Genomic DNA, 12,473 nt, shown 5'->3' with positions numbered 1-12,473 from the left:
TTTCATTCTGAAGTGGCGACCTTCAAACAACACATCAAATCCAACCATTTAATCCAAGCCACATAGGATAGTTTGAGGAAAATTCAGTTTAGCACTTGTGATGAGTAATACTCAAGAAGTCTCATTCTAGATATCACAATAAATGTCTTGGGAATTCTTCCCCTCTTGTATCCACTGAAGCAGTACTGGGAATCCAGATGGTGTGTAAATATTTGCATAGCAGAAGGTCAGTCTGGATGACCCTTGTGGTCTCTTCTATGGGAGTAGCTACCAAATGCCATGTGACTTACCAACAACATATTTAAATATCATGAAATTGCCCATAACTGAAAAAAGAGAATCTCATTACAATGTATTTTTTAAGTAAGGTCCGTTTTCTTGTAGACACTAGTAGTTTGCGTGCATACCGCAACGAGCACGTGCGTCATGTACTGGCATGCCTCGGGAACAACTGTGCTCAATTTCCTCTCTGTAGCTAACCTGTACGGTTCTGTTCTGTGCTTTAAAAATGTTTAAGACTATCAACTCACCCTCCGCATGTGAGGTTCGCTCAGTGATACGGTTTTTGTCAGCAAGGAACCTGCCTACTGCAGAAATTCATCGACAGATTTGTGAAGTGTACGGTGATACTGTTATGAGTGAAAGCAAAGTGCGTAAGTGGGTACGACAATTCAAAGATGGTCGTGGCAACGTCCATGATGAGGACCACTCCGGTCGCCCTTCTTTGATTACAGACAATTTGGTTATCGGAGCAGGCGGCAAGTTTTTACGAAGAGGGTATTTTAAAATTGGTTCAGAGGTATGATAAGTGTTTGAACAAACTTGGCAACTATGTTGAAAAATAGAGTGAAGTATGTACTTTCTGAAAATAAATTTACTTTTTTGAAATAAACTCTCGTTGTGTACTTATGTTCCAACGGACCTTACTTAAAAAATACCCCTCGTATTTTAGTCTATATGTATTTTAATTTATTGTTGATGTATGACGTTTTAGATTTTATTTGTTAGCATTGAATCCTTGCTGTTAGCTGGTCTGAGTCCCTCTACGGAGGTAGAGAAGATCGAGATATAAAAGTTTTAAATAAATAAATAATGTGTAAATAATGTGTTGTACATCTTTCCTCTCTCTCAAATAACACAGATATCTATAAATGAATTGTAAATATGTAATTGTCCTATTATAATGAGCTTAAGTACAGATATCAGTTTAAGTAACTTTCATAGTACATACAGGACACACTTTAATAGAGCAACAAACACAATATATACGATTTACAAAATAATTACATATGTCAAATAGATCAATTTCAGTATGTCCACAAGGTTTTCAGCAAATATTCACGAGGTGTTCCACAAACTTGGGAATATAGTTCACGTTGAATATATCAAACTTAGAAACAATTCGTGTTGTGTTCAGCAAACTTGGGAATACACCATAGTGTTCCATAAACTTGGGAATATAGTTCACATTGAATACATCAAACTTGGAAACAATTCGCGTTGTGTTCAGCAAACTTAGGAATACACAACAAGGTTCCCCGGGTGTTTTGTGTCCTTGTTTCAAGAGTAGATTCTCTTCATCAGGCTTCTTGGGGGTTATTCCATTCAATCAAATGTAATGTAATAGTCACTTCTGTGGTTTTTACAAACTAAATTTCCTAGCAATAGATATGAGTGCTGAAATGACATTTCAGTAGCCTATTTATTTATTTATTTATGACATTTATATGCCGCCCTTCTCACCTCGAAGGGGACTCAGAGCAGCTTACAAGATATATATACATACAATGTATTGTAATGTTGTTGTTGTTTATTCATTCAGTCGCTTTCGACTCCTCGTGACCTCATGGACCAGCCCATGCCAGAGCTCCCTGTCGGGCGTCACCTCCCCCAGCTCCTTCAGAGTCAAGCCAGTCACTTCAAGAATACCATCCATCCATCTTGCCCTTGGTCGACCCCTCTTCCTTTTTCCTTCTGTTTTCCCCAGCATCATTGTCTTCTCTAAGCTTTGCTTTCTTCTCATTATGTGCCTCTAATATGCTTCCCTTAATGAGCAGTCAGGCTTTATTTCTTGAAGTATGGACTGAAATAACTTGAAGACACACAACAAGAACAATCTTAACTGACTTGACTATCTCATCAGACAAAAACAGGACCACACTTTCTGTTGAAATACTGGTAAGTTTATGTTGGTTAAAATTGTTTTCCATTTTAACTATTGTATTGTTCTTTCATCTTCTTCTGCACTACAAATAAGATATGTGGAGTGTGCATAGGAATTCATTCTTCCTTCAAATTATAGCCCCCCCCCAAAAAAAAAAAAAGTATGAGAGACCGTGAATCAACCCACTGCTTAAAAAGTTTGAGGATCCATGTTTTAGAAAAAAGAAACCAGCAAAAAACCTCACTGAGAGCTAATAAGGATAGATCAGGAATATTAATTTAATTTAATTCCACCTTTCTCTCATCAGAGATCTCTAGGGGGCTTATGACAAACTAAAAATGAGGTAAAATCAGCCCACTGGATTCACTGGTGTTATGAGTGCAGGACCCTCACCAAAGTGGAAAAACCACAAATTAAAATGTTTTCTTTTTTATATATAATTTATTTACACCTCTCTAGGAATCTCTAGTGTTATTCTATGTAAGTTGACCATAGAATCACATAGGAAGAGTATTCCTTGCCAAAGAAAATGCTATGAAATTCATAGAGTCACTATATGTCAACATGCAAGTTGAAGGCACACACACCTATACATCATAATGGAAAATATTTCTATCAATATATGTCTGAGGGAGGGGGAAAGAGTTTATATACTGGTTTGGAAATATAAGCAGTTGGGGTATTCATTTCTTAATGTAAAAACAAGCAGAAGTAAATAACCTGCTGGATATAAGATATATGTAAAATGTTAAACTACTATATAGAAAAGCTGACAAAGAGGAAGCAGGAAATCCTCTTTTAAAACTAATGTATACATATGTTTATATTTTAGATTTACATGTAAGCTAGAGATATATGTTGGTGAGAAAAAATGTGAAGTTATGTAATTGTTATTCAAGTGTGTTTATTGTTATGTATACATAGGAGTTTTTTTCTTTGTCTTTTTAATTCAAAGAAATTGAACTAAAAATGGCAAACAAGTCAAGACTCAATAGATGTTTTGAATGACATGAGTCCATCCCTATCCCCACCACCACCACCATTATCACCACCTTAGTCAAGCTGCCTAACTGTGCATCATTTCACAGTTATGTTCTTTTAAATTACATATCTTTAGCATTAAATCAGAGCCCAGGTATTTAAAGGACCGTGTTCCTCAGTTTGGGTTGAGTGTCCCTTATCTGAAATAGTTGGTGTTTTGGATTGTGGATTTTGGATTTTTATTATTATTTTGGAATCCTAGTATATGGATATTCATACATAATGAGATGTCTTGGAGATGAGATCCAAGTTGAAAACTGAAATCCTGTTGTTTCATTTACACAACATAGCCTGAAGCTAATTTTAAACAACATATAAAACAATTGTGTGCAAAAAACACATTTTCTGTACATTGAACTATCAAAAAGCAAAGATGTCACTATCTCAGCAACCCATGTGGAAGATTTTGGATTTGGGAGTGTTCTGAGTTTTGGAATTCCAAATAAGGGGTGCTTAGCCTCTATTGACATATCCAAGACTTAAGGCCTCATTAGGAAAATGGAACTATTAGACAATGAGACCGGACGACATTTTTAACAAGGAGACACTATTTATATGTTATTGATTTTGTTATAGTTTTTTTATTATATCTTATACTTTTAATTAAAACGTGTGAGCCAGCTGCGCCCGTACCTTGGGAAGTCAGGCCACAATGGTCCACGCTCTCATTACATCTAGAATAGACTACTGCAATGCACTCTACATGGGGTTGCCTTTGAAGACTGCTCAGAAGCTTCACATAGTCCAACGAGAGGCAGCCAGGTTAATAACTGGGTGGCATACAGGAAGCATACAACTCCCATGTTATGCCAGCTCCACTGGATGCCCGTTTGCTACCGGCCACAATTCAAAGTGCTGGCTTTGGCCTATTAAGCCCTAAATGGCCCTGGCCCAAATTATCTGTCTGAACGCATCTCCCTCTATGAACCATCACAGAGATTAAGATCCTCCGGGGAGGCCCTGCTTTCCATCCTGCCATTGTCACAGGCACGATTGGTGGGGATGAGAGACAGGGCCTTCTCAGTGATTGCTCCCCGGCTATGGAACTCCCTTCCTGGTGAGATCAGGTCGGCCCCCTCTCTCCTGTCCTTTAGAAGGATGGTAAAAACTTGGCTGTGGGACCAAGCTTTCGGGAAAGGGCAATGAAGCGGCAGTGGGAAAGATGATAGGGCCAATTGGATTTGATGCAGATGGCTAGGACGGTTTTAAATGGTGTATTTTAATATTTTGATAAATGTTTTTTTAATGTTTATGCATTGTATGTGAATCTGTGTCCCAGCAATGAATTTTTGCTGTGTATATGCTGTGCTCTTCCCTGAGTCCCCTTCGGGGTGAAAAGGGCAGAATATAAATTAATAGTAGTAGTAGTAGTAGTAGTAGTAGTATTTATGGTATTGTAGGCAATGAATTTTGCCCTGAGTCTCCTGCGGGCTGAAAAAGGCAGTATACAAATACAGTAAATAAAGAAATAGATGCAGCAAGAGAAGCATCTTCTCCCCATTTCTCTCTGCTGCCAGAGCCCATCACATAATACAGTGCTACTTCAGGCAGGACTCCATTGGGCTTCATTGTTGCTGTTTTTACCGTCTTTGATGTTTGCTATCTGGAAACCGCTGTGAGTCGCCCTCGGGCTTGAGATACAGCGGTATACAAGAATAGTAAATAAATAAATAAATAAATAAATGGCAGCAACAAAAACAAGGCATTGAACAAGACAACAGGAATCGAAGAGGAAGTGGGGACAGATGGGGAAACGTCGTGGGAAAGCAAGGGAAAGGCCCTTATGGTAGGGAACAGTGTGATGGCTCTCTCTGCTATTCCACAATTTCCCCCTCAGTCCCCCGCTTTACCCCTGGACATCTGATAAGGTCCTTACGTTCAGGTCTACTTGTGGTGCCCTGAAGCTGCACAGTCCAAAAGCCTACCACACATGGAAATGCCTTCTCCATGGTGATATTATTATTATTATTATTATTATTATTATTATTATTATTATTTATTTGATCAGTCATATGACCATTTCAAAATAGAACATGAGTAAAAAAAACAAGGCAAAAAGGTGAGGACAGCAGCTAACCTTCTATTTATAGTCAGAATCTTATTTTCCTGGTTCTTCTTTCAGGAAATCTGCTCTTTTCTTAATAGCTTTCAGAATAAAAAGGCTTACTCTGATTATACTGGATCTTTCCTGCACTTGCAAGAGGGATGTCAGAATATCATTTCTGTTGGGGGACCTGCAGTTGGATAATATTGGATGTAAATATCTGTCTCGCAGTTCATTATATGCTGGACAGTCAATTAAGAAATGTTCAATGTCTTCCACTGTTTGTTCTCCCCAGATGCAGAATCTCTCACTTCTTGGGATGTTACAGTAGCGCCCGGTTTGCACCATAATACCGAGTTGTTCAAACCTAGCCCTAGTATATATTCTTCTTAAGGGTAGTGGAAGTGGAATAGTTAGGTAGTGCTCTAAATGAACATTCTTTTTGTGGGAAGCTAAAAACCTTGTGGCTGAAGAGCTACCTATGCTCTCTAGGTCCAGCTGTGCATAGACATCCCGAATGCACCACTTGAGCACTTGCCCTGCCCCCGGACCCAAAACACCCAGAAATTGCAAAGGCAGACCGAATCCAGCCAACTCATTATTCAGAGCCGCCATCCACGATGACTTCTGGTCATGCTGGACTTGATCCTCTAGATGTAGGCAAGGAAGTCTACTGGGATCCATAGAGTTTACTTTTGACCAGTAATTAAACTGTCTCATTAAGATTTGAGCTTTTACTGGGAGTATTCCTAGCTCTGCCCTTACTGCTGCCGTCAGCATTGTTCTGGAAAGGCCAGGAAGGTGTGAAGCTGCTTAACTTGGAAGGCTTCGATCTTGGCCATCCATGGTGATATACTCATTACAGAACGTCACCCCCAATGTAAACTTATAGGATTTTTTAGGAAACTAGGGCTACATGTTAAGCCGTTGAAACAGTGCAGTTTAATCCATGCTGAATAAAACATCAGTTGGTTGCAATGGCACTACAGGAGGAAGGGATTATTTTAGATACTGCACCAGTGCAAATCCAAGTTTATCATGTCATACATCTTGATCTTACCTGAGAACTAAAGCAGAAAACCTCAATCAGACATGCCAGTGTGTGTAAAGGCTGGTGATAAAACAATGACATTCTTCACCTGTCTTGCTTCCTGGAATTCAAATGGCCAGAAGAATAGAAAGAAGCCAGGGCTGTGGTTAAATGCCTCTAAGCACCGGATGCAACTTTTATCTCATTTATTTCAACCATCCAAATGAGCCCAGTGAATTACAGATTGACTCGCCAATCATTCTCTTTATATGCTTGTATATTACATTGTTCAAGGAAAACCTGAACGAACATCACTCTCCAGGAGTCAATAACGTATTCTTTCGCTATGTTCGGCACATTAACCCTGAGTTGCTTGTAAATGTATTCTCCATTGATCAGATAAACTGTTTGCAGAGTATTTTATTACCAAAAAAAATCACCAATTTAGCCATCTTTTGAATTGTGTGTGTGTGTGTGAAAGAGATGTGTGGCAAGAGGAGATGTGTGGCAAGAGGAGAGAGGGAAAGAGAAAAGTACTTGATAACAAACAGAGCTTGAAAAATGACACACTTCTGATTTCATTTCTGTCAAAATACTTTGTTGTTGTTGTTCATTCGTTCAGTCGTCTCCGACTCTTCGTGACCTCATGGACCAGTCCACGCCAGAGCTCCCTGTCGGCCGTCACCACCCCCAGCTCCTTCAAGGTCAGTCCAGTCACTTCAAGGATGCCATCCATCCATCTTGTCCTTGGTCAGCCCCTCTTCCTTTTGCCTTCCACTTTCCCCAGCATAATTGTCTTCTCTAGGCTTTGTTGTCTCCTCATGATGTGGCCAAAGTACTTCAGCTTTGTCTCTAGTATCCTTCCCTCCAATGAGCAGTCGGGCTTTATTTCCTGGAGGATGGACTGGTTGGATCTTCTCGCAGTCCAAGGCACTCTCAGAACTTTCCTCCAACACCACAGCTCAAAAGCATCGATCTTCCTTCGCTCAGCCTTCCCTAAGGTCCAGCTCTCACATCCGTAGGTGACTACAGGGAATACCATGGCTTTGACTAGGCGGATCTTTGTTGCTAGTCTGATGTCTCTACTCTTTATTATTTTATCGAGACTGGAAATTGCTCTCCTCCCAAGAAGTAAGCGTCTTCTGATTTCCTGGCCACAGTCTGCATCTGCAGTAATCTTTGCACCTAGAAATACAAAGTCTGTCACGGCCTCCACGTTTTCTCCCTCTATTTCCCAGTTGTCAATCATTCTTGTTGCCATAATCTTGGTTTTTTTTTATGTTTAGCTGCAACCCAGCTTTTGCGCTTTCTTCTTTCACCTTGATTAGAAGGCTCCTCAGCTCCTCCTCGCTTTCGGCCATAATACTTTAGTTATTGATTAATACTTGAATTAATCACATTTACATGTAATTTTTTAAGTTGGATATTTGGGAAACTGGGTTGGAAGTTTTTAGGGCTGTGTGACCATGTTCTAGAAGCATTCTCTCCTGAAGTTTCACCTGCATCTGTAGCAGGCATCCTCAGAGTCTGTGAGCTCAAAAAAAACCTACAACAAACCAGTGATTCTGGCCATGAAAGCCTTCGACAATACATATTTGGGGAACGTTTCTTTTTTCTCTTACAATGTCCATTTTGTTTGAAGGACTGTAGTAGTCCAAAAAGGTGGACATGGGGCTGAGACAGGGAGCTGTTTATTTAATGTAATTTAAGGGGTCTGTGGCAGAAGTAATAATAAACTTATAATAATAAACTTTATTTGTACCCCGTCACCATCTCCCCAATGGGGACTCAGAGCGGATTACATGGGATCAAGCCCAAACAAGAATTACAATATAACAATACAAACTGCAATAAAATAAACAACATAACATTAAAATAAAACATCAAAGCATGTAAAACAATATACACAGAACATAGGAACTAAACATAATACCAAAATGACAGAGGGCGGGCCGCATGTACATAAAATGATTTTAAAAACCCCGGGTGAGATAAGGGGGCAGAACTTTTCTGTTCCTGGTTTGAAAGTCTTATTTTCTGTTTAATTGTGTAGTACTTATTTTGAAAGTAGTTAAACTCCAGAAACTTCATTTTTGTGGCTGCCACAAACTATGTTGAATTGGTTGAGATATTCATTGAAAAACTATAGCAAAATCTGCTGCAGGCTGTCCCGCAAAAACAAAAATTTTGCCATTTAATAAATTTTTTCCATGCTTTAATGATAGAACCAATTAGGAAATGACATTAATAACCCAGAAACAGAAATTATGTTACATAGGGTTATTTTCTTGCTATTCATATAGGCCCTATAGTGATGCTTACAAGGCAGCACCAAGATGTATTCATGTTGCCACCTAATTTTATTTATTTATTTATTGAATGGCTGCCCCAGCTCTCTGCAGGGGTGGGATCCAAGATGGAGCAAAGCTTTTAATGTAATTTGCCACTTTGGACATTTCTGGTTGTTGTTTTCATTGCAATGAAATGAAATCATAGAATAATTTGTTATGTATGTTCAAGATACCATTTTTATATTTGAAGCAGAGATGCCAAATAGACCATCAAACTATACATCAAAACTTTCGGAGAAATGGGATATCAGTTTTGAAGAATAAAATAATAGGAAGAAGAGTTGACATGAACATTAACAGGGCATAGGGTTACAGGCTGTGTTAGATGGGGTTACACTCTCCCTGAAGACGCAGGTTCGCAGCTTGGGAGTGATCCTGGACTCATCACTGAGCCTGTAACCCCAGGTCTTGGCGGTGGCCAGGAGAGCTTTTGCACAATTATAACTTGTGCGCCAGCTGCGCCCGTACCTTGGGAAGTTGGATCTGGCCACGGTGGTCCACGCTCTTGTTACATCCCGGTTAGATTACTGCAACGCACTCTATGTGGGGCTGCCTTTGAAGACGGTTCGGAAATTGCAATTAGTCCAATGGGCAGCAGCCAGATTACTCACCGGAGCATCATACAGGGAGCATACCACCCACCTGTTATGTCAGCTCCACTGGCTACCGATCCAGTTCCGAACACAATTCAAAGTGCTGGTTTTGACCTACAAAACCCTCTACGGCTCCAGCCCAGCGTACCTGTCCGAAGTTATCTCCTTCTATGTCTCACCTCGGAGTTTAAGATCCTCCGGGGAGGCCCTGCTCTCGGCCCCACCTCTATCACAAGTGAGACTGGTGGGGACGAGGGACAGGGCCTTCTCGGTGGTGGCCCCTCGCCTGTGGAATTCACTCCCCGGGGAAATGTCATCAACATCCCTCCTCTCTTTTAGAAGGAAGTTAAAAACCTGGATATGGGACCAGGCCTTTGGGTAAGCTGGCAGATGGATAAAGGACAATGACGACCAGAGTAGGAAAGGACTATGATAATGCTGGATGGACTATGGATTTATGAATTGGCGAACGTTAACCACAAGATGATTTTATTGCTGCTATTGTATTAATTTGATTAACTAGTTATAATTGTTGTTGTTATATTGTATTTTGTATATTGTGTTTTGCGAACTGTTAGGCATCGAATCGTGCCTTTTGTAAGCCGCCCTGAGTCCCCCCTAGGAGTTTGAGAAGGGCGGGGTAGAAGCACCCCAAATAAATAAATAAATAAATGGCTGTTCTAGAAGACCACCTAAGTTCTAAAATTTGGCAAGTATTCAACTTATTTTCAAGGGGGCAAGAGAAATAGGAAATATATCGTAATGTAATATCTCCTTTGCATATTGATGGATCAGAGTGCAACTTGATTTGTAAACCTTGTAAACACTACCTTATTTGAGCTTCTCTGATTTATCTTTCATTTTAAATATATATTGGCTGTTCACAGGCATGTGTTACACAAATCCAGGTAAATTAGCTTTGTTTATTTCGCTAAAGTGTGAAGAATCCTGATACCTAAAGTTTATGGGTGTTCAGAAATACAGAAAATATTGAGTCTAGATTCTTCCATTTAAAAAAAAAAGTTCAGTGGCACCACTTTACTCTGACAAAACCGAACATAAATCTGATCATGAAGCCTGGATAAAATCACTGTTCACCTTATAGCTATAGTTCACAATCATAGTGGACAAGATCACATAGGGGATAAGGTCACGGAAACTCTTTTGGTGTCTTCCACTCTGCGATATTATCAAGAACTCAACCCTAAAGCAATAGAAAAAGACTGTTAAAAAACAGAGGGGAAAGGGAACTGTGATAATAAATCAACTCAACTGCAGAGAATGTGCCAGGAAAACAATATTGATTTTCTTCTTCTCCTCCTCCTTTTTTTTTACAAGTCGGTGCACAGATTTGTCAGACAAAAGAATAGAGATGTCAGACCCCACAGAGTCAAGTGCTAATATTAAGACAGAAAGAACCCTACTGTTGGATATAGTGAGGAGATTTTAGCCAGCTATGTTTATCAGCAAAAGGTGCTTCATTTTCATCATCTTGCACATAATAAACAGGCACTCATACTCCCAGGACATGCTCTGCAACAATTATTTAGGGTAAGATACAAAGAGGCAGTGTCCAGCATGGCTGTGATGCTCCTCTGCCCCAGTGAACAGAAAGGAGGTGTTTTGATCTACACCTGAGGGAGGTGATTCAGTGGTCATCACCAGTGACCATGCAGTCACCTCCCTTAGTGCTGGTGCTTCATGCATCTTGGATTCTCTTATGAGACAAAAGGAATATTGGTTCCAAAATCTCGGATGGATAACAAAGAGAATTATTTTGAAGTAACAACAAATGAGGGTTCCATCTACACTGACCATTAAATGCAGTTTCAAATTGGTATTGAAGAAAGTGTTCCCACTGTGCAAATGATTAATACGAAATCATGGAACCAGTTTGAGGCCCAGGTGATGATTACACAAACTACAGAGCACTGCTGTGCATCAAGAGCTGTTTTGGAAGTTTGTTGTCTAGTTGCAGCTTTCAATTGTGTCGAATGATCAGTGTCGATGGGGACAAAGGCATTGCCAAAAGAGTAATTTCTGGTCCTCTTAAAGGAAGTTGATAGAAAAGTTGGAAGAGGGTGTCATGATCTGGTCAAAATGCAGATGCTTATATTGTGCCCCCCCCCCATATAAAATATCTCTAATTGTGCAGAATTATATTACTATAATTGGGGAAATTTCCAGGGCTCCTTTCTCCCTCATGTTTAAAGGTATTTGGGTGAAACTTGCTACAATGGTAGAACACATTTACCACTGTGAGCCCATCAAATTTCAGAATGGGTTATTGTAGGTTTTTCTGGGCTATATGGCCATGTTCTGGAGGCAATTTTTCTCCTGACATTTCGCCTGCATCTATGGCCTGTGAATGTTTCAGCCGATCACCTTGATTTTCATTCAATGGCTTGGAAGCGCCTGGGGGGAATCTTTTGTTGAGAGTGATTTCATATGCGGAAAAAATCACAACAGCAAGACAACAGAGGGGAAACAAACAGGCACATGAAATCACTCTCAACAAAAGATTCCCCCCAGGTGCTTCCAAGCCATTGAATGCAAATCAAGGTATCAGCTGAAACATTCACAGCTAGCCCCAGCAAACAAAAGTCCTTTGTCTCACCCTGGTCATTCCACAGATATATAAACCCATTTTTCCTAGTTCCAACAGACCTCATTACCTCTGAGGATGCTTGCCATAGATGCAGGCGAAACGTCAGAAGAAAAATTGTCTCCAGAACATGGCCATATAGCCCAGAAAAACCTACAACAACCCATGGATTCTGGCCATGAAAGCCTTCGACAATACATCAAATTTCAGAATGTTTCACTTATCCACGGATTTTTGGGGAATTTTCAAAGTTTTTATAAACAACATTTTGAATAATAAAATATGTTCCTAGTTTGAAAGTGTTATTTCCTGTTTAATTGGGTAGTTCTTACATTGAAAGTAGTTGTTCTACTCCAGAAATTTTGTTTTTGTGGTACAAGCTACATTAAATTGGTGGAGACTCAACATGGAGCCCATTGCATGACTTACATCTACTTCCGGCTGGACTCCATAACAAAAGGGGAGTGCAAATGGCATATGCTATCAACATGGCAACATGGGAGACTTTGAAACAATAGGGGGAAGGTGGGGGGGGGGTGACACTTCCTCCATGGGATGGGGCCAGCCAGGCCCATAGCCGGGATTTCGATTCGGGGGGGGGGGGCTGAGATTTTTTCAGGGGGAGGGGTTCGGGGGGGCTGAGTT

The sequence above is a fragment of the Anolis sagrei genome, chromosome 4, assembly GCF_037176765.1.
Source record: "Anolis sagrei isolate rAnoSag1 chromosome 4, rAnoSag1.mat, whole genome shotgun sequence".
NCBI lineage: Eukaryota > Metazoa > Chordata > Lepidosauria > Squamata > Dactyloidae > Anolis > Anolis sagrei.
This window is presented reverse-complemented; position numbering follows the sequence as displayed.